This window comes from Ornithorhynchus anatinus, chromosome 17, assembly GCF_004115215.2.
Source record: "Ornithorhynchus anatinus isolate Pmale09 chromosome 17, mOrnAna1.pri.v4, whole genome shotgun sequence".
In the NCBI taxonomy this organism is placed as follows: Eukaryota; Metazoa; Chordata; class Mammalia; order Monotremata; family Ornithorhynchidae; genus Ornithorhynchus; species Ornithorhynchus anatinus.
The window spans coordinates 35,205,454-35,228,280 of record NC_041744.1 but is presented as its reverse complement, the minus strand read 5'-3'; the positions used below and the strand labels follow the sequence as shown (position 1 = coordinate 35,228,280).

The following is a 22,827-nucleotide window of genomic DNA, read 5'->3' as shown; positions in this document are numbered from 1 at the left end:
GGAAAGAAAAGCAGATTACCTAGGACAAGATGGGGAGTTTTGACCGTTTTCTTTCCCTCCTACTTCTCTCCCTACCTAAAAGGTGAAGAGCTGTCCAGAGCAGGTTCCTTTTATGATGAAAGGTTGGAAAATCTAACTAGAAGAGTGGAAGAAACTGTTAGCATATTTTTAAACCTAGATGCTTTTAAATCAGCAGAACCTGACATCCTAGGATACTTAAGGACTTGGATAGCCTGCAATCTGATGACTATGATTTTATGATTCTTTGACCTCTAAATGCATGTGTTACAGGTAAGTGTTCTCAACCTACTGGCATTGGAAGGAGCAGAATGAGTGGATGGGATGAAAATTCCCCAAGGTGTATGGCACTGTAGTAGGATTTCTCTCTCATTTCTGGAGGATTACAAGCGATTTCATTAAATTATGATTGAGGAATCTGAGATCCGAAGTGGTGAAGTGTGGAGCCATAATCTATTTCTATCGACGTCTGTCTCCCCGCTAGAAACGCTAAGCTCCTTGTGGACCTGGAACGTGTCTACCATCTCTTGTATTGTACTCTCCCAAGTGCATGGAACAGTAAGCGCTCATGCGATTGATTGATGGCAGCCAGGATTAAGCGCGGAATCCTCAGCTCCCAGACAGGAGTTCCGACTGCCTTTCTCCCAGATCTGGAGTCGTCTTCCTCTCTAGCAGGGAAGGGAAAGGAAAGGGCCAGTAATCATTGTTGTCTCTACCTCTCCTAATCCAAAGCATCTTAGAGCTCAGGAAAAAATAGTTGACGCCATTAAGGTCAGTGATTGTAAAGGGGGTCCACGGCAGTCCTAGGCTAAACTGATCCTAAGGCAACTTGTAGTCTGTTACTGAAGAAGAGGATCGATGTGTTGAGAAAACAAACCCAGGCATAGTTGTACTTGCCTGTTCACTCACTTCTACTATACCTTCGCTTGCCTTCTCCATTTTTCCCAAGTTCACCTTCCCATCATGTGTCATTCTCATCTTTCCTGCCTCCGATCCCAGATTTATTCTCTCTTTCCCTCTTGAAACTCGCTCTCCCTTCAATCTGCCAAAACCCTTCTTCTCCCCAGATCATACCTTCCCTACTTTTATTCTCAGCACTTCTGTTCTTCCTTTCCATTGCACTTTCACACATCTCATTTTCTACTACGTGAGGATTTCTTCCTCCTATTTGTAATTGATTTTGTGTCTGTTTCCCCCAGTAGACTGTAAACTTTTTATAGGTAGGGATTATGCCTTCAGTGGTACTCACCTTAGCATACTACTTAGGATGATAGTCTCTATTCAGAAGGCATTCAATAAATATTGTTGATCGACTCCTGATGGAGAGCACCAGAAAATGTGATGTTGGCAATGCTCTGCCACAACATTTTTGTCCTGCTTTTGACTTTCAAGATTATAGGCCTGGGATGCAGTGGACGTTTTTCCTAGCAAAACATGTACGTGCAGGTATTGATCAAAGAAGGTAGTCATACCACTGTTTCTTTTTTTCTGTTTGTGTTTTCAGATGTCTTTAATAATAATAATGACGGTATTTGTTAAGCGCTTACTGTGTGCAAAGCAATCTGAAATGCCCATTTGTCTGGAAAGAGCACGGGCTTTGGAGTCAGGGATCATGCGTTCGAATCCCAGCTCTGCCACTTGTCAGCTGTGTGACTGTGGGCAAGTCACTTCACTTCTCTGTGCCTCAGTTCCCTCATCTGTAAAATGGGGATTAAGACTGTGAGCCCCACGTGGGACAACCTGATTCCCCTGTGTCTACACCAGCGCTTAGAACAGTGCTCTGCACATAGTAAGCGCTTAACAAATACCAACATTATTATTATTATTATTTCCTGCAAATTAGGGAAAATACCTATATTTTAATGCTAAATTAAGATGATTTTCCCAGGTGTTTTAGCTGCTCTGAATACAGTGGAAATTTTATGCTATATAGCAATTTAAACTGGAAAAGCTTTTTGCTGTCAATTTTTTTGAGAATAGCCCTGTGCGGGGGTTTACAGTTATCTTCTTTTCACAGACAGATGCCAAAGTTCCAGGACAGAAAGCATAAAAGTTTATTCGCAAAACCAACCCTAGGTCAGCTTCAAACTCTGTTTGAAACCCATGACTTAGCATAGTTCTGCAATTTAACCTATGTACTGACCCTAGAAAGAAAACAGGTAAGGCCTGAAAACCATCAGGATGCAGTCGAGTAAGAATTTGCATAAAAATGGAAAACGTGGCTTGCAGAAATGATACCGACTGACCTCAGATTCATCATTACGTCACCTTTTTTCAGGAACTAAGACACATTTCCAGGTTATCATCCATCTGTGAAGTTGGCTTTGTCCACGAACCTGGACTGTGTCGTAAAAAGCCTTGCTTTCGGCAATCTAAAAACACTGTAAATAGGAGCCCACCTGAAAATCTCTACTACAGCTAAGGAACCAGTATTCCCCAAATGGCAAATGGTAAATCACCATAGCAGAACCTTGGTTAGGTAGAATGACAATTTTACTGATTTGCCCTAGTTTGTTTTGTTGTTTTTAAGACCAACCCTTGATACAGCTATAGGATGGAAGGGATGATCTGAATACTTGGATCTTAGAAGGATCTCTGACTGTAGAAAGGAAAGAAATCAAAATATTCACCCAGGTTAAATAAAAAACATCTGCTTCTTGCGGAAGGCTCAATTGAGTACCTACCGAGAGTGTTGCGGCTGTCACGCTGTTAATCGCTAAGTGCTGTAAAATTGCTAGGATGAGGACACTGCAAATTCTGTTTGAATATCCTTCTGTGTCCCATTATCAGTCCATTGACTGGCAAAGACCAAAGCTTTTGTTCCACTCATAACTTCCTAAGCACCCCAAAGGGCAGAAAAGGCTTTAAGAGCTTATGAGGAGTCAATCCTTTTCCCTATTAACCCCTTAAAATTAACCTGGTTGGGTATCTGAAATTGATAATAGGAACGTCTATTCACTTCCAGAGGTCAAGCGTTTCGATTCCACCCGGAAAGTTAAATAAATCACTCAAGCACTCCGCTGCTGATTAAAATCTACTTTAAGATCAATGAAAGCTTACAGATTCATTTTTCTGAGTAGGTAGAGTGCTCGGGGAATTTTAAGTGAGGGCCATTAGGTGAATGGGGCCTAATCTAACGAACTTCATCGTGACTTTGACCGTAACTGGCCAAGTCACCCCACCTTACTCCACCTCACTTCTATCCGCAGGAAAGGAGGGTTCAGATGCTTGCCGGGGTGTAACCGGATAACATCGGTGAGATTGTTCCTAACTCTTTATAAGCCCCTGCTTAAAATTAGACTACCCGTTCTCATTTTTTTAATCGTGATCAGTCATGGCAACCAACTCTCCATAGTGATTTAGGAGCTAGAACCATTCTTAATAGTAGTCATGCTACTTGTCGAAAGTGCTTACTATGTGCCATGCATCGTACTAAGCGCCGGGGTAAATAAGAGATCATCAGGTTCTACGTGGGGCTCGCAGTCCCAGGGAGAACAGGTAATTGAATTTCCATATTGCGGATGAGGGAGCACAGAGAAGTTAAGTGACTTGCCCAAGGTCACGAAGCTGGGATTAGAACCCAGGTCCTTGACCCCCAGGACCATGATCTTTCCTCTAGGCTGTGCTGCTTCTCAATCACACCCTCTTGAGATCCTCGGTATTTTGCGATTTGCTTCTTTTCCATGGTCTTTTTAGTTGAACAAACCGTAGCCCCACAGACACGAACCTTGAAGCACTGTAGGTGCAGAAGGAATACCAACCCTTGTAAATTATGCCTGTAGATCTCCCCAAAATAGTTTCACCTTCAGCAGGCTCTGCCAACGACTAGGTAAATTTGGCCGCTTAAATAGCGTAGCCTATTGGAAAGAGTACAGGCTGTTTGACCTTAGGTAAGTCATTTAACTGCTCTGTGCCTTCTTTTCCTCGTTTGTAAAATGAGGATTCAGTGCCGATTTTCTCTCCTACACGGAGTGTGAGTTCCATGTGGGACAGTAACTGGGTCCAACCTGATTAACTTATATCAACCCCAGCACTTTAGAACAGTGCTTGATATGTAGCAAGCACTTAAAAGATACAATAATGATAATTATAACTGGACATTCATTCATTCAATCGTATTTATTGAGCGCTTACTGTGTGCAAAGCACTGTACTAGGTGCTTGGTCATGACAGAGTTGAAGATTCCCTGTCTGACCCTTTCCCTACCACCGTCAGAGAAAGTCACAGAAAGGAAAAAAGATCGCTTTGAGGACCATACCTGAGTTTGCAGCGAAAAATCTGACAGCTTTGTGTCAGAATTTGCTTCTGATCCATCATCGTAACTTCAGATGATTGGACTGTCAACGGCTGAACATTAGATGATTGATTTTTTTTGACAATTGAATTTTAGACTTTCAAAGATAAGTGATATGGTCACTCATCTCCCTTCTTCCTCAGATAATTCTCTCGAATTCCACCTAGCCGATTTCCTCCTGGAAAGCGGGCCCTGCCGATGATGACCCTTCACTGAGACAATCAGCAATAAAGGATCAAGATTGAATTTGTCAGCCCTGGAGGTAATCCCTCACCTCCCAATCAGCCTTGTTCTACCTTGACCGGAAAGAAAATCCCTCTGAAGCTCGTCTCCTACTTTTGACACTGGATAGGCAGTTGGTATATATACATTTGCAGCCTATCTCCCGTCGGTTCTGATTTGGTTCAGAATAGTAACCGGTACCCCTATAAAGCCACGGTGGGGTAGAGGAAATGGTATTGATTAAGCACCTACAAAGCACTAGGCTAAGCACTGGGGAAAAAAATCATTGGTGAGAATTAGTCACGGTCCCCGCTTCCCTGGGGACTCAAAGTTGAGGGAAAGAGGAAACGATAAAACAGTATGAGACAAGGTGAGTGGTAAATCTAAGAGCACTACTAATAATGATGGTATTGGATAGGAGCTATGTGTCCAACATTGTTCTAAACGCTGGGTTAGATAGAAGCTAATCAGGTTGGCCACAGTCCCTGTCCCATATGGGGCTTCCCGTCTTAATCCCCATTTTACAGATGAGGTAAGAGAAGCCCAGAGAAGTGAATAATAATGTTGGTATTTGTTAAGCGCTTACTATGTGCAGAGCACTGTTCTAAGCGCTGGGGGAGATACAGGTTAATCAGGTTGTCCCACGTGGGGCTCACAGTTCTTAATCCCCATTTAACAGATGAGGTCACTGAGGCACAGAGAAGTTAAGTGACTTGCCACACAGCTGACAAGTGGCGGAGCAGGGATTTGAACCCATGACCTCTGACTTCCAAGGCCCGCGCTTTTTCCACTGAGCCACGGTACTTCACCCCCATGTGAAGTGAAGCAAGTGCCTTGCCCAAGGTCATGCAGCAGACAGATGGCAGAGCCGGGATTAGAACCCAAGTCCTTCTGCCGCTCAGGTTCGTGCTCTATCCACCAGGCCATGCTGCTTCACTAGTACGCTGTGGTCAGAGGGACAGAGTTTCAGGTACCTCTTATTAGATAAAATCAGAACCCAACCTATTTGGAGTGCACCTGTTGATAGGTAGGGGTAATCTCGGATGTATGTATGCCTTCATTATTTTTATTTTCTCTGATTTTTTTGGTCCTTTAGCTTGTTAAGGTTTAGAGAGACCTGTTAATAAAAATGATTGTATTTGTTAAGCACTTGTGTGCTAAGCGCTGGGCTCGATAGAAGATAATCCTGCTAGAGAGAGACCCCAACCCAAATGGGGCTCACGGTCTTAGTTGGAGGGAGAACGGGTATCGTATCCCCGTTTTTCAGGTGAGGAGACTGAGGCACAGAGAAGCTAAGCAACTTGCCCAAGGTCACACAGCAGGAGAGCGGCAGAGTCAAGATGAGAACCCAGATCCGATTCATCATCAGTGCTAATTATTGAGTGTGTACTGTGTGCAGAGCACTGTTGTAAGCGCTTGGAAGAGTATAGTAGTAATAATGTTGGTATTTGTTAAGCGCTTACTATGTGCAGAGCACTGTTCTAAGCGCTGGGGGAGATACAGGGTCATCGGGTGGTCCCACGTGAGGCTCGCAGTCAATCGCCACAGCAGAGGTGATAGACCATGTTCTCTGCCCACCCTGAGCTTACAGTCTCGAGGGGGAAACAAAATCAATATAAATAAATAGTTTATAATATGATCTGTACATAGGTGCTGTGGGGCTGAGGATGGGATGAATATCCAATGTCCAAAGGCCCGTGCTCTTTTCACTAGGCCAAGCTGCATTCTCCGTTGTTCTTCCTGAGAGTTGGCGACATGTGTTGGTGGGAAAAGTCCGGCTGTGAATCATGACCTGGTGAGTCCAGGTGGAGGGTGAGCAGCCAGATTTGTGTAACCTCAGCGACCTTCCCGAGTAGTGGGTTTGAATCCCGGCTCTGCCACCTTCAGCTGTGTGACTGTGGGCAACTCACTTAACTTCTCTGTGCCTCAGTTCCCTCATCTGTAAAATGGGGATGAAGACTGTGAGCCCCACGTGGGACAACCTGATTCCCCTGTATCTCTCCCAGCGCTTAGAACAGTGCTCTGCACATAGTAAGCGCTTAACAAATACCAACATTATTATTAGTAGTAGTAGCATTATAGCTTGACCCGGTTTCAGTGGGAAGGTCTCCTTGGAGCGCAAGGTCTGAGAGTTTGGCACTGGCCGACTTTGACTGTGCGCAGTTTCGGAATTTGTTTTGAGTCGCCTCACTTATGGCCTGGAGAAGCAGTGTGGCCTAGTGGAGAGAGCATGGGCCTGGGAGTCCGCAGGAAATTTGTTCTAATCGCAACTGTTCGGGTATGTGACCTTGGGCAAGTCCCTTGATTTGTCTGGGCCTCAGTTTCCTCAAGTTTCCCTCCCTCCTAGACTACGAGCCCCATGCAGAATAGGGACTACGTCCGACCTGATTAGTTTGTACCTACCCCGGCGTTAAGAACAGTCTTTGACACATATCAAGCGCTTAACAAACATCATAAATACCATAAAATTTAAAAAACGAAAAAAGCAGGCGAGTCTGTAGCCCAGATCTTCTCTGGCCTTAGACAACGGAATCAATCGTCCCTTCGAGAGAGTCAAATAATGAACCGTGTAAATCCCGAGTGCTTGTCGCCAACTAATTCTGGCACATCTATTTTCTGATTGTCTGCCTACGACACACCTGCTGAATCTTTGTTCCGTTCATCCTCCCTGATAATGCAGTGAAACTTTCCCAAGGATACAGGAGGGTTTCCAAGTGATCAGAAAGTTTTCTAGTTAAACGAACTGCAATAAAGGCATCTCCTTAACATAATGCACGGGATATTATCCAGACTGATCCTGTTCATTTTAATGAGTTGTGAGGGTAATGCGCTGCATATTGAGAAGCAATTATGTCCCCATTTTGATTAAAAATTGCTGCTTGGCTTCTGAGAACCGCTAACCTGCGATGGTTTGAATAATGGAGCTGTTCCGTTCCAATGCTGACTCCCAAAAAAAAAAAAAAAAAAGAACCTCACAGGTGTCAGATCCAGCTGCCTGTTCACGTCTCATTTTCAGACTAAAACGTTTAGATCTGTCGAAGCCACCACTAGCCTCTGATCTTTCCAGCATTTTCCAGGAGCTAGCAAACGTGGCCAGATCCCGGTAGCCCAATTCAGAAATCCATTGAGAAGATACCGAAACACCGGAGTTAATGGCTTTATATTTCCGATGTTTGTTACATCGAGGGCAAGTATTGGTAGATAACTTCCCTGTAGACTGTAAGCTCTTTGTGGAAAGGGATTGTGTCTGCTAAGCCTGTTGTAGTCTCCCTAGCACTTATTCATTTATTCACTCATTCATTCATTTGTATCGAGCGTGTACCGTGTGCCAGGCACTGTACTTAGAGAAGCAGCGTGGCTCAGTGGAAAGAGCCCGGGCTTAGGAGTCAGAGGTCATGGGTTCGATTGCCGGCTCTGCCACTTGTCAGCTGTGTGACTCTGGGCAAGTCACTTAACTTCTCTGTGCCTCAGTGACCTCATTTGTAAAATGGGGATTAACTCTGAGCCCCACGTGGGACAACCTGATTATCCTGTATCTACGCCAGCGCTTAGAACAGTGCTCGGCACATAGTAAGCGCTTAACGATAATAATTATTATTACTAAGCACTTGAAAGAGTACGGTGTAATAATAGACACATTCCTGCCCACAGCAAGCTGACAGTCTAGAGCTAGAGACAGATATTAATCTAAATAAATAGATAAATTACAGATATATACATATACAGACCTGTGCTGCGGGGATGGGAGGGAGGATGAATGACGGAGCAAGTAAGAGCAGTGCAGAATGAATGAGAGGAGAGGAGGGCTTAGTCAGAGAAGGCTTCTTGGAGAAGATGTCTTCAATAATGCTTTGAGGTGGGGGAGAGCAAATATCTGTCTGATATGAGGAGGGGAAGGCATTCCAGGCCTGAGGTGGGATGTGGACAAGTGAGGAGGATAGATTTAGATGAACAAAGTGTGAGGGCTGGGTTGTGGGAGAGTAGCGAGGTGAAGTAGGAGGGGGCGAGGTGATTAAGTGCTTTAAAACCGGTGTTGAGGAGCTTTTGTTTGGTGCGGAGGTGGATTGGCAACTGCACACAGTAAATTCGTTCAGTAGTATTTATTGAGCCCTTACTATGTGCAGAGCACTGTACTAAGCGCTTGGAATGTACAAATCGGTAACAGATAGAGACAGTCCCTGCCCTCTGACGGGCTTACAGTCTAATCGGGGGAGACAGACAAGAACAATGGCAATAAATAGAATCAAGGGGAAGAACATCTCATTAAAACAATAGCAAATAAATAGAATCAGGGTCATGTACATCTCATTAACCAAATAAATAGGGGAATGAAGATATATACAGTTGAGTGGACGAGTACAGTGCTGAGGGGTTGGAAAGGGAGAGGGGAGGAGAGGGTTTAGCTGCGGAGAGGTGAAGGAGGGCGGTAGAGGGAGAAGAGGGAAAGGGGAGCTCAGTCGGGGAAGGCCTCTTGGATACCATTGTTGCTGATATGACTTCTAGACTAAAGTTTGGGAAACATTTCTAGGCCTGTTCTGTCGATACCTTGCACAGAGACGGCAAGCAAAATTTAGCAGTTTTTCGGTCTCGGTTTCCCCAGGTTCTCATCTACGCATAAATACAGCCGATGCCATTCTACTTCATGGGGACATTGGACAGATTGTTGGATTGACCTCTAGAAAGGAACTTTTCTCAATCCCATTTGTTAGCAATGCCTTCTCAATCTGGCAATCTCTTAGTTATTTGTGGTTTAGGGTATTTGGGGAGGTACATTTTTGAAATTAAAGCGTCCTCAGCCTAGTTCCTTTTTTTTCTTTCTTTTCCTAATTAATGTAAGGCCGATTCCCAGCACTCCCCTTGGTCTCAGAACTGTGGCAGCCAGCTGAAGCTGTCTTCATGACACAGCAGCTACAGTGCTTGAATGCGACATTATTATCCATCTTATGGTGCTAATACAGTGACAGCAAAAAAAAATAATAAAAATCAGTAAATCAGACCAAATGGAAAAAAAGACAGGAAAGCAACTGCAAGGAGAGAAAGGGAGCTAAGGGAGGCAATGTCTAATGATAAAAAAGTTCCAAAAGAGAATACAGATATTAGAAGGATAGAGAAAATATGGCACCAAAAATCCTCAGAAGAGCCACCTTTTCTGCAGAGAGCCCTGAGAGTTTAGAATCTTTTGACTAAAATTAATAAGAGAAACATAGGAATAGGAAAGCTTCAGGAAAGATCTTTACGGTTTTGGACCTGGTACGCTCTTTGCCGTGCATAAAGAAAAAGGGTTAGATGAGGAGATGAGGAATGCCGAAATTGGTTTGGATTTCTAGAGCATTGTTTATTTGTTCTGCTTCTTTATGGTCTTTGGTAAGCACTTACTGTGTGCCAGGCACTGTACTAAACACTGGACATTAAATACAAGATGATCAGGTTGGATATAGTCCACACTGGGCTCACTGTCTTAATCTCCATTGTAAAGATGAGGTAACTGACACACAGAGAAGTTAAGTGACTTGCCCAAGGTCACACAGCAGACAGGTGGAGGACCCAGGATTAGAATCTTGCCACTAGGCCACAGTGCTTTTCACATCGTTAGTCTATCTAAGCTTGGCGAATATGTGACTCTGTACTGTAATGACTTCTTCAGACTAATAGGTTGCCATTTGGCCTAGTGAAAACAGCGCCGACCTGGGAGTTAGCGGACCTGCGTTCTTTCCCTAGCTCCGCCATTTGCCTGCTATGTGACGTGAAGCCACTTACTTAACCTTTTTGTGCCTCGGTTTCCTCATTTGCCAAATGGTTAAATATATGCTCTCCTCCGTCTTAGACTGGGAACCCCCTGGGAACAGAAACTGTCCAACCTCCTTGGTTTGCAGCCAGGCTTAGTGGAAAAAGCACGGGCTTGGGAGTCAGAGGATGTGGGTTCTAATGCCGCTCCACCACTTGTCTGCTGTGTGACCTTGGGCAAATCACTTAACTTCTCTGGGCCTCAGTTACCTCATCTCTAAAATGGGGATTAAAAATGGGAGCCCCTTGTAGGACAACCTGATTACCCTGTATTTACCCCAGTGCTTAGGTCAGTGCTTGCCACATAGTAAACCCTTAACAAATACCATAATTATTATTATCATTATTATTAAATACCCCAGGGCTTAGTATAGTACATGGCACGTAGTAAGTGCTTAACAAATGCTTCTATTATTGTAGGTGTGATTGTTGTTATTATTGAAGCTTCCATTGGAAATAGAATATCTGGCAGAGGAAAAAAGTGAAAAAGGAAATCACTGAGATCTTCTGTAGTGTCTGTTTTCGATAGAGGACCTTTAGGGAACATGTGAATATCCCTTCTGACGACATGTGACCAGCTAGTCATGAGGGGTACAATTCTGAAAGAAACGGTTGTGCTCATCTGCCCGTACTCTGGGAGTTTTCCGTAATATGGGGTTTGTCAAGTCCATAATTGCTGCATCATAGGAGAATTTAGTGGTGTCCATTGCATAAAATCGCAGTCTGCTTCCTGGAAGAGCTAATTTAGCTTCCAGAGGTGCTAGGGGAGGAGCCAGGCCCAGATTCATTCCCAGCCCAAGCTGAATGCCCTGTCAGGGTCTGGCAAAAGGCTTTGAGTCCCGTGCGGAACAGGGACTGTATCCAACCTGATAAACCTTTACCTCTTCCGCGTCACCCTGACTTGCTCCCTTAATTCATCTCCGCCCCAAGCACTTATGGACGTTATCTGTTATCCATTTATATTAATGTCTGCCTCCCCCTCCAAAATGTAAGTTCATTGTGGGCAGGGAATGCATCTCACATATTGTTACACTGTACTCTCCCAAGTGCTTAGGACAGTGCTCTAGACATAGTAAGTGCTCAGTAAATCCACTCGATTGACAGAGACCAAATGGGGGAGCTCAGGTGGAAACCAGAGTCGACTACAGCAGAGAAAGAAAGGACCCTTGTACCATCTCTTTCCCTGCCCGTTTGGAAGTTACAGGCATTTCCCCATCTGATTTTCTGCCCAAAGGAGGAGAAAGACCAGCTTGGATTGGGTGAAACCTGAAACACCAAAGAGCACAAGAGTAATGGCACCTTCTTCTAGAGAAACAGCCTGGCTCAGTGGTACAGCATTGGCCTGTGAGTCAGAAGGACCTGGGTTATAATCCCGGCTCTGCCACGTCTGCTAGGTGACCTTGTCAAGTCACTTCTCTTCTCTGGGCCTCAGTTACCTCATCTGTAAAATGGGGATTAAGAGCGTGAGCCCCATGTGGGACAAGGACTGTGTCCAACCTGATTAACTTTGCTTAGATCAGTGCTTGGCACATAGTAAGCACTAAACAAATTCCATTGTTATTATTATCTACCCCAGTGCTTAAAACAGCGCCTGGCTCATACTAAGCGCTTAACAAGTACCATAATTATTATTATCATTCCTCGGCAGCAGTGAAGTTTTAAAGACCAACCCCCAAAAAAAGGTCTTTCCCAACTTAAATCATAAGGAAATGAAAATGATCAAGACAACTGTGTGCTATCAAGCATGATTGGCCAAAGGCTTTTCTGCACTTGATCTTCTCATTCCACAATGAATGCACTATATGGGTTGAAAAGTAACTGAAACATGACTGGCCCAAGGAATTGCCTGCCATTTGGACCCAGGGTAAAGTGGAACAAGGTTGAAAGCTGCTAAAATGCCACTAGAACTCTTTTTTTTTCCCCTTATAGTTCCTTGTAGTTTTTTCCTTGTTAGTTAATCATATTTCCTGAGCACTTACTGTGTGCAGAACACGATACACTACAACAGATACATTCCCTGCCTACACGACCTTACAGTTCAGGAGGAGAGTCTAGGGGAGGCCATTAAGCACTTCCTTTGTGCCAGGCACTGCACTAAGCACTGGGGAAAATACATCATCAACAAGTTGGACACAGGACCCCCCCCCCAAAGAAAGCTACAACTCCATACTAAGTGCAGCTTTCCCTCGTGTGTGGTTTGGAATTAGGTTAGGAAGTGCTCTGGGATTCTTCTGAGTGAGTTATGCCCTGTCGATGTAATTTGCTGTTTTCATTTGGTTTTTCCCTTTTGAGCGGCCTGGTGAGTTAATCCTCGGAGAACTATATTTTTCAAAATGTGTTTAAAGAGCATCCGATGCCTCTAAACTTTCTAAATTGCTCTGTTTAGGAACAGCGGAGTTTCCAAAGCAGAGGGGAAGTGGGAAGATGTTGCCATAACAATCCAGACTTGCCTTCTGCGTTCTATTCTTTGTGCTTTCTTCTTCTTGGTGTTGTAGCAATCTGAGGCTAGATGCTACAGGATGATCCACCTGCCTTACTAAAAGCAGTTATTCCTTCTAGGGAGGAGGGAGATGGATCCCGAAGTGTCTTCCGTGAAAACATTTAAGCTCCTTTTGAGACAGGCTATCTCAGCAGCAAGGGAATTGCAAGCTTAGTCCTTGTCCAACAGGAGGTTGAAACTTAAGACCCGCAATTTAAACTCCCAAAGAATAAATGCCTAATCAGCACTGAATGGATAAATAATGAAACAGTCAATGGCATTTAATGAGCTCCTGAGTGCAAAACACTGGTACCGGACATTTTTCTTTATGGTCTTTGTTAAGCGCTCACTAGACACAATGCTGGGGTAGATTCAAGATAGTCAAGTTGGACACAGTCCCTGTCCCACGTGGGGCTCATAATCTCGATCCCCATTTTACAGATGAGGTAACTGAGACCCAGAGAAGTGAAGTGACTTGCCCAAGGTCACAGCAGACAAGTTGCGGAGCCGGGATTAGAATCCAAGTCCTCTGTCTCCCAAGCCCATGCTCTTTTCACTAGGCCGTGCTACTTCACTTTTTCTCTTTCAATGGTTTGTGTTAAGCCCTTACTATGTGGCAGGCACCGTTCTACACTCTGGGGTGAGCTACAAGATAATCAGGTTGGACAGAGTCCATGTACTACTTGGGGCTCACAGACTTTATCCCCATTTTAGAGATGAGATAACTGAAGCACAGAGAGGCCTTTGCAGATGGATAAATTTCTGCTTTTGTGGATCGTGAGGGAGTTGTGGGCAAAGGGAACAACGTGAGTTGGGAGGGGAGAGTCAAGAATAATAGGGGAGCTCTATAATCTTAGGTTGCCTGTTCTGGTCAAAAAGAATAATGAGGGGTATTTGTTAAGCTCCTTACTATGTGCTATCACTGCACTAAGTACTGGGGTAGACAAGTCAGACCCAATCCCTTTCCCCAATGGCTCATGGTCTAAATAGGAGGGAGAACAGGTATTGATCCCTCATTTTACAGATGAGGAAAACTGAGGTACAGAGAAGTGGTTCTACAGCAGGCAAGCGGCAGAGCTGGGATTAGAACCCAGGTCCTCTGACTCCCAGGCCTGGTCTCTTTCCACTAGGCTATGCTATTTCAAAATCCTGGGCATGCGTTTTAGGGGATGAGGGGTGAACTAGAGCCATGGAAGAGTCATGTTTGAACTGGACTGGAGCTGAAAGAAACCTTGAATCAATTTTCTTGGTGAGAGGAGAGTGGGCAGGTACTCATTGATTCTCAAACCCCAAAACCCATCTTCAAATCGGCATTGAACACAGAAATGGAGGTGTGGTTAGCCAGTCGACTTTAAAACTATATTTCAACCTCCTCCAGAGGCTCCGAGGGGTTGATAAATGTTCTCTCCAAACAAATTCTATTGTTTCCAAAAACCGAGCCCACGTGACTGGTCTGAAATGGTTAAGGTTCCAGAGGGTATACCAGGGAACCAAGCCTGTCCATCTTTATCCAGTTGCTGATTACATTTTGATGCATGAGTGTAGGCCCTTTCTGAAATCATACGCATTAATTTACCTCTCTCCCTGACCTCAATCTCCACCCGCTTTCCGGCTTGTTCCGATAGAGTTCGTTCATTCTCCGTCTGGGCTAGCATCCTTCCTGTTCCCTTTTTCTGCCAGTCCATGTGAGAAACAGCATGGCCTAGGGGAAAGAGCACGGGCTGGGAAGCAGAAGGACCTGGGTTCTAATCCCAGCTCTGCCACTTGTCTGCTGTGTGACTTGGGCAACTCACTTCCCTTCTCTGTGTCTGTTTCCTCATCTGTAAAATGGGGAGTAAGATTACGAGTCGCACGTGGGACACGGACTGTGTCCAACTTGATTTGCTTGTCTGTAACCCAGCGTTTATTACAGGGCCTGGCCCGTAGTGCTTAACAAAAACCATAAAAAAAAAATGTCCAGGACAACTAGGTTTACAGTTAGCTTTGTCCCTCAAGCACTCTTTGAATCATCCCGGCTGTTTGCGCTGGCTTGGTCAAGAACGGCCATCTGAGTTCAAGAGGCTTCTGACACTGGCCCCACCTCTCAGGGTCGCACCTGGAGAGTTTCCAGTACTCCACCAGTCTCGACCTTGGGAGGGAGAGTCAAGCAGAGGCCTATCCATTCCATTCCTAGCTTGGCCAGTGGCTAGCGAGTGGAAGGCCATCTGCTACAAGTCATAACTCACCCGTGCTGGGCAGCAGCAGGCCAGGAGAGAGTCGAGGGTGGAGACTCAGATTTACTGCGTGGAAGGAGACAATGGTAAGCCGATTCCGTATTTTTACCAAGAAAACTCTGGGGTTATACTACCAGAACGACTGCAGATGGAGGTGGGGCATCCTGGGAGGGATGTGTCCATGGCGTCGCTATGGGTCGGGCACGACTCGACGGCATAAGACCACAACAAAACTGGTCCAAATCCCATCAGGGTATATAGTTACCATGTTGCAGCCGAGTAGAGTTGCACCATCCTGTCTCCTGAACCATCGCCCGGGGAAGTTTCACAACACTGAGTGTCAATCGATCATATTTATTGAGTGCTTACTGTGTGCAGAGCACTCTACTAAGTGCTTGGGAGAGTACAATACAGCAAAACAGACACTTTCCCTGCCCACAGCGAGCTAACAGTCTAGAAACGGAGGCAGACGACGTAAATAAATGACAGATATGTACATAAGTGCTGTGGGACTGAGAGAGCAGTGAATAAGGGAGCAGCTCAGGTTGATGCAGAAGAGAGTAGGAGAAAAGGAAATGAGGGCTTGGTCGGAGAAGGCAGATTATCCTGTAGACTATAAGATTGTTATGGACAGGGAATATGTCTATTATTGTACTGTACTCTCCCAAGTGCTTAGTACACTTGGGAATGAATGAGTGGGTAAGAGCAAGACACATTTGGGGGATGATGGAGTCTTATTTTTGCTCTGTCCTTCAAACTGGTTCATACTTGACCCCCTCCAGAACCGAGGAGCAAACGACAACCCAAGTTTCCCCTGTACCCCAGCTGAACCCCCTCCCTCCCAGCCTTTCCCGAGGTTTGCTTCCCAGAGAAAATAGCCTCCGAGCGGCTTCTTTGGAAGCACAGTGTGCGAACAGGGAAGCTCCCTGAACTGGGTGAAATATAGACTTTTAAATGTCCTCCACTTGTTTGGACATTCTAGTCCTCACCTATTTGTTGTTCCTGCTTATTTTTTCAAGTAGAGGTTATCGAGAGCACACTCAACCCAGACTAGATTCTAACCTTGCACTCCAATTTGCACTTAGTGGCAGATGATGTTTAGGAATATATGCCTGTGTGCACACAGCAAAGTGGATACACAGATACGCCAATTGCCTGAGCTAAATCCACACCCACACATACACTTATGCTCTTGCATATGTTTCCCGGGCTGGTTCTGGTAGAGGATTTATATTTTCAGTGTGTTTCTGTTGTCAGGCGGTTTAGGTTTAATGTTTTGATTGGTTTCACTGGGCACCTTTACGATGGATTTCTGTCCAGGGCTGCTGTCAGCCAGACCCAGAAGCAGGCAGAAGGTGATTCTAAAGAGAACCGTGTCCCAGAGATGTCAAGTGAAGCTTGGCCAACATGTCCATTTTCTCTCTTTCATAATAATAATAATAATACTGTTGGTATTTGTTAAGCGCTTCCTATGTGCAGAGCACTGTTCTAAGTGCTGGGGGAGATACAGGGTGATCAGGTTGTCCCACGTGGGGCTCACAATCTTAATCCCCATTTTACAGATGAGGTCACTGAGGCCCAGAGAAGTTGTGACTTGCCCACAGTCACACAGCTGACAAGTGGCAGAGCCGGGATTCGAACCCATGACCTCTGACTCCCAGGCCCGGGCTCTTTCTACTGAGCCACACTTCTTTCCATCTCTCTTCCCCTCTCTCCCTTTCTCTTCCTCTCTCTCCCTCTAACTCTGTCTCTCTTGCTCTCCCTTTCTCATTTCTCGTTTCTCTCTCGTTTCTCTTATTTCTCTGATTTCTCTCTCTCCCTCCTTCTCTCTCTTCCCCTTTTTCGTTTCTCTTATTTTTTCCTCAATTCTCTTTTCCTCCCTCCCTCCTTTCACTTATCTCTCATCTCTCTTATTTCTGTCTCATTTCTTTGACACACACAGATATATGCATACACCAATATATAGACACATGCACGCATTTACATAGGTGTATATATATAAAATATATATTTCTAGATCACAGTCATATTTTATATATGTGTATGTGTGTGTCTTAATTCGTGAAATGGAGAGTGTTCCTTATGGGTAGAGGACATATCTCCTAACTCTGTTGTACCATACTCTCCCAAGCACTCAGTAAGGTGCTCTGCACACAGCTCTAAATAAAATACCATTGGTTGGTTGACCGATTGAAAGGCTACACACAGGAGGTGACTTTTGGGGGCTTGAAAATGAGACAGATATGACTTGGCCAAGTGGAGTGGGAAGAGCCTTCCTGATGGGAGATGAGTTATGAGCGAAAACTCAGAGGCCAGGAATCCAAGGCAAAAGACAGTGAGATAATCTTAGAAGTGTATGAGCTGGGGCGGACTAGGAATAGAGGAAGCCAGCTCATAGTAAACGCGACCGCTTTAAGCCCCAGAATGAGATTCTGAACTTAGAGCTGAATTCCAAGCGGGAATGACCTGACCTGTATTGGCAACAGCAGACAATTTAAGCGGCTAAAGAGTATCAGATCATCCGATTCTGTGCCTTACCTTAGTCAAGTCTTTCAGAGAAAAATTTAGCGGAATTGGGTCTCAAATGCTTTGCTCCTCAGGCGCTAATTTTGCGGACTTGCTCCAAACGCTTCCTCTTTCTGCCTCAAAATCCACCCACTCTCGTTCCTGACTTCATTTTCTTCCCCGAACTTTAAGGTAGTTATTTCAGCATCTTGTCACAGTGTGATGTTTTGGCCTTTGTTCAAGCCTTGAGCCCACTATTTGATAGCTGGCATAAAAAAACAGAAGCATAGACAGTGTACATCTGTCCACTATTCTCCGACAGTGGCGACAGACTGCTTGGAGGAAACATAATCTTGGTTCCTGCCCCTTTCCTTCCGAATTAAGCTCTGTGAATTGTCTATTCCTCCTTAGTTTGTCTGATCTTAGAATGAGAAGCGGCATGGCCTAGTGGCAAGATCACGGGCTTGGGAGCCACAGGGCGTGGGTTCTAATCCCAGCTCTGACACCTGTCTGCTGTGTGACCTTGGGCGAGTCACGGAACTTTGCTGCGCCTCAGTTCCCTCATCTGTAAAATGGGAATTAGGACTCTGAGCCCCATGTGGGACAGGGACTGTGTCCAACCTGAGTACCGTGTATCTACCCCAGTGTTTTAGGACAGTGCCTGGAACATTGTAAGTACTTAGCAAATGCCACAATAATAATTATTAATATTACTATTATTGGCTGATTGCATTTAATTGGGATGGTGGTGATGCAAATCCAGTGTCCTATGCGGGCTATCATTGTTTCAAAATGAAGGATTCACCCCCTTCACTTGGTTTGGTTGCTTCATCCTCTTGAGTCTGATGACATTCATTCATTCCTTGGGGTTATGTAAATCGAAGGGTCAGTTCATCCTTCGAATCTGATGACCTTCTCACTTTCCTTGGAGTCACGTCAATATCCTACAAATAAATGAAAGGTTAGTTCAGCAGAAGGGGTGGTGGTTCACAAGCACTTTAGAACAGTGCTTGATGCCTATTAAGGGCTTAAAAAATACCATAAAAAATCTCACGGCAGTCCCCAGGTTTTACTATCTAGTCGGTTCACCGATAGTGTTGCACGGTCCGACAGGTAGAAAATACAATTAAAGAGGCCGATAGAGTTGGGAAGAGGCTTCAAGACAGAGCAGGACAACCCCGCAGCATCAAGATCCAGGGCGGTGAATAGATCAAAGATGCATACTCGGCATGATGTCCAAGTTCACGAAGCATCAGGGCAAGATTATCAACCCCAAGGTCTGGGATGCGGAGAAATCACCAGGGTCAGAGCCACGCTCACGGCAACACAGGTCCCCCGAAGAAAACGTGCGAGAAGGACGGAAAAGATCACAATATCCAGGCATCTTCTGTATGGTGAATTGGAAAGGGGGTGGCTGGTGCCAGCTGGAAAGGTCAGAAGAACCATTTTAAGACAGTGGAGGAGAGACTCAAGCAATGTAATGTAGTTTTGGACTGTTGGAAGATCATTGCAATGAGCAGTTTGGTGGGTGGGAATTGGGAGAGGGGTTACCCTCCTTTAGGCAAAATGGCACAAGGAACTGGGTTCCAAATGGCAGGGCTGAAAACGGTCTCTGTTTGGCACAAGTGTGGCCAATCAACAAGAATATGTGCATATATTCTCATTTATCCCTCTAGACTGTAGTGGGCAAGGGACGCGTCTACCAGCTCTGTTATAATGTATTCTCCCACACGCTTAGTACAGTGCTCAGCCCACAGTAAGTGCTCAAGAAATACCATGGATTGATGTGCCAACAAAGCAAGGTAGTGCAAATCAAGCCTCTGCCACTCAGTCGTCCAACATGGATTAGGTCTCAGCCTCATCACTGCTGGCCAACACACCTGGGCTATTGGTGGTCCCGCTTTTTAAAAAGGAGCTTCCTTATGGCTTCCTTTCCCGGGAGGACAGTATTATTGATGGAGACATCCACCACAGCAGGGATTCCCCTGTCCAACCAGCACTTTCGATGGTAGAGTATCGTATTATCCGGGTAGGCCTCCTGGAGGAGATTTGACCGTCCCTTCCGCTGTGTGTCGTGCCTTATTGGGGATGGTTCCTATGGGAGTGTCCGAGAGCCTTTTCAGAATGAATCTTTGGTTCGACCCCAGAGTCTTAATGCCAAAGCTATTTGTTTTCATTTGCCTAATTGCCCGTGCCGGCCCACCGCTGGGGGCCGGGACGTATCAGGTAATTAAAATCAATACCCAGGAGACGGAAAAGGGAACGCCTCTCAGGACCTAAGGAGGCCAAGGCGGCAGATGTCGAAGTGGGGAAGAGCAGAGGAAGTGAAGATAAATGTTGTGGAGGCTCCAGGTATATTAGGTCAGGAAGGGAGATTTGTAATTGCCTTGGGGACCATAAAGGGAATTTCATGGCGGTAAAGTGGACTTGATGGAAAAATGAACTGCCATGAAAAGAACCTGCCAGGGAGATTTTTCAGAGGGGTCCTGGCAGGTACAGCTGGGTGGCTGGAGATGCAATTTCTCTACATAGGAGCCCTCCAGGATGGCGAGGCCTTTATTTTTCATTTTTTAAATGGAGAAACCGAAAGGCGAGAGGACGTTCCGGTGAGATTAGCGATAGGAGTGCAGATTGGCCTAGTGGAAAGAGAAGGGAGTCCTCTGGGAGTCAGCGGACCAGGGTTCTAATTCCGGCTCCTTCACTTATCCTCTGTATGACCTTGGGGCAAGTCGTTTGACTTCTCTGTGCCTCATTCACCTCATCTGCCAAATGGGGACTAAGACTGTGAGCCCCATGTGGGACAGGGGTCCAACCGAGTTATCTTGTATCTATCCCAGCATTTAGTACATTGCCTGGCACATAGTAAGCGCTTAACAAATGCCATAAAAGGATTGGGATTTGAGGTTCTAAATATTTCAATCCATGCCTTCAACCCTGATTTTTCTGCCTTTGGATCTCAACTGCTTCTAGGCCTTGGGACCTGTTTCGAGGACTTTTCTGGCCACCTATGTGAGGAAGCCCCTCTCTAAGTCCTCCACTCCACTCTGGGAACAGTGAGATCCCTCTTCCTGCAGCTCAGGGTTCAGTCGGCCACTCTCTTAGCCCCCACGAGGTGAGCCGGGTGAGGTAGCAGGGAGAGCGACTCACCTAGGGACTTGTAGAGAGGCCTGTAAGCCAAGTCCGAAAAAAAGAAGTCCTAAAGTATATATGTGCTTCTTTTCCACTCTGTGGTTTCAAATAGTGGTGCTTCTGAGTGTTTAGTTCTTTGGCAACTCCTCAATTATAATAATAATCGTGGCATATAATAATGATATTGGTACTTGTTTAGCATTTACTATGTGCCAAGCACAGGGGTAGATGTAAATTCCAGTCCCATATGGAGCTCACACTCTTATCCCCAGCTTACCGATGAGGTAACTGAAGCACAGAGAAGTTAAGTGACTTGGCCAGGGACACACGGCAGACAAGAGGGAGAGCCGGGGTTAGGAACCAGGTCCTTCCGACTCCAAGGCCTGTGCTCAATCCACTAGGCCGTACTGCTTCTCTGCAACTGAAGAACAGAACAAGTGTCAGAATATGTTTTGCTGCGCAAGGAAACTGCTGTAACGCATTAACACGTGAGTATCGTTGCAAGTCTCGGAGGAAGTCGTCCAGAACTGTGATGGCATTAAACCTTTTGACACTTTTCAGTCTTCCGAGCCTTTATGGAGAGCTGTGTGTCTTGGGCCCGGGCTACTTTCAATTTCCATCCTTCCGTGGGGTGGAAAATGGAGAATTGGAATGGTGATGGAGGGTGACTTTTAGAATTCGGACTCCGGGCTCCAGCTGCTGCACTCTAGATCTGCTTACCCTTACCATCAACAATTATCACGGTAAACATTTCCACTTAAACACTGGACATTTTTTTTCTCTGCTTGTATTTTCCTGGTGTGTGTTTTAGAAAAGACATTTCTTAAGCCTGCAAGAAATTCCTGGGTGTAATAATAACTATAATATTATAATTATTATAATTCCTGGGTGAATGCAATAATTCCTTGTAATTTCTTCCTCTTTGGAGAGGCTATGCCATTTAATAATGATGATGATAATAATAATAAGGGTATTTGTTAAGCGCTTTCTATCTCTCAAGCACTGTTCTAAGCACTGGGATAGATACAAGATCATCAGGTTGGACCCAAACCCTGTCCCACATGGGGCTCACAGTCTTAATCCCCTCTTTCCAGATGAGGTAACTGGGACGCCGAGAAGTCAAGTGACTTGCCCAAGGTCACACGGCAGACATTTGCGATCCAGTTGAGGGATCTGGTGATCGGGGTGGGAGTTTATGGGGGTTCTTTTATTTTCCTTTGATTTTTCTGGAGCAATTTGGCTGGTAGGTCTTCCCTGTTTATAACAACCTAAACATTTGTTTCCTTGATTAAATGAGAAATAATAGTGTGAAATGAGAAATAGTATTATAATAATAATAAATAACAAATTTAAGTATCCAAATCATAACTAGAAATAGTCGGTCAAAGTGTAGGTACCAAAGAACTGGAGGGAATGGACCCATCTCGGATACAGAGAATTTACCTCCTGGTTTGTGGTAAAGACACAGATTTTGAGCTATTAGAGAAGAAAGTTTCCTCTTGTAATTGCAGTTGCTAATATTATAAACTTCATGTTCTTCTACTTCCATTGAAATCGATACAGTGGTCAATACAGGGCCACTTGAGGTGGCATTTTTCTTTGTTACCTTGACTGTAGGCAGCAGCAGTGGGTTTCTGTTTCTAATTTTAATGGATAAGCGGATCTCCTTCACCCAGTTATTGAACTCTAAATGGCTTAAGGTCTTTCCAGTTTTCAATATGATTTTAGTGCAATTGAAATGAAATGATCAATTGGGGTTTTTTAAGTGCGGTGCCTGGGTTTCCAGAGAGAGGTGAGGGCATAAGGAGAAGACGATGTAGTGGATAAATCCGACGGAGTACCTGCCAGGTTATTTTCCCGTCAGATTAGGGGGGTTCCCCCTCCATTCCTGCCTCCCCCCATTCCCACAGTGAGCAGAGGTTGGAAGGCTCTCAAGTTGTGGCTGGGAGAAACCAGCGGGATAGGATCGGTTCACTTTCAGCAGAGAAATTCCTAAACTGAGGCCCGGCTGGCCTAGTACTTTGAAGGCTGAATCTTGAGATTTTTGATGAAATAGGGGACCCAGGGGGAAGAAAGTTCCCCACCCAGGAATGGAGCCGGATGTGATGCAGATGAAGCAGGGCAGCCTAGTGGATAGAGCATGGGCTTGGGAGTCAGTAGGACTTGGGTTCTAACTCTGGTTC

At 45.2% G+C, this 22,827-nt stretch overlaps 1 non-coding gene across 1 annotated transcript; it reads left to right on the top strand.

The window, feature by feature from the left end:
- Positions 1-14,874: 14,874 nt before the first annotated feature.
- Positions 14,875-15,012, top strand: LOC114818063. The gene has a single exon (XR_003765884.1). It is a non-coding gene; the product is annotated as a small nucleolar RNA SNORA7 (small nucleolar RNA).
- The last annotated feature ends 7,815 nt before the right edge of the window (positions 15,013-22,827 follow it).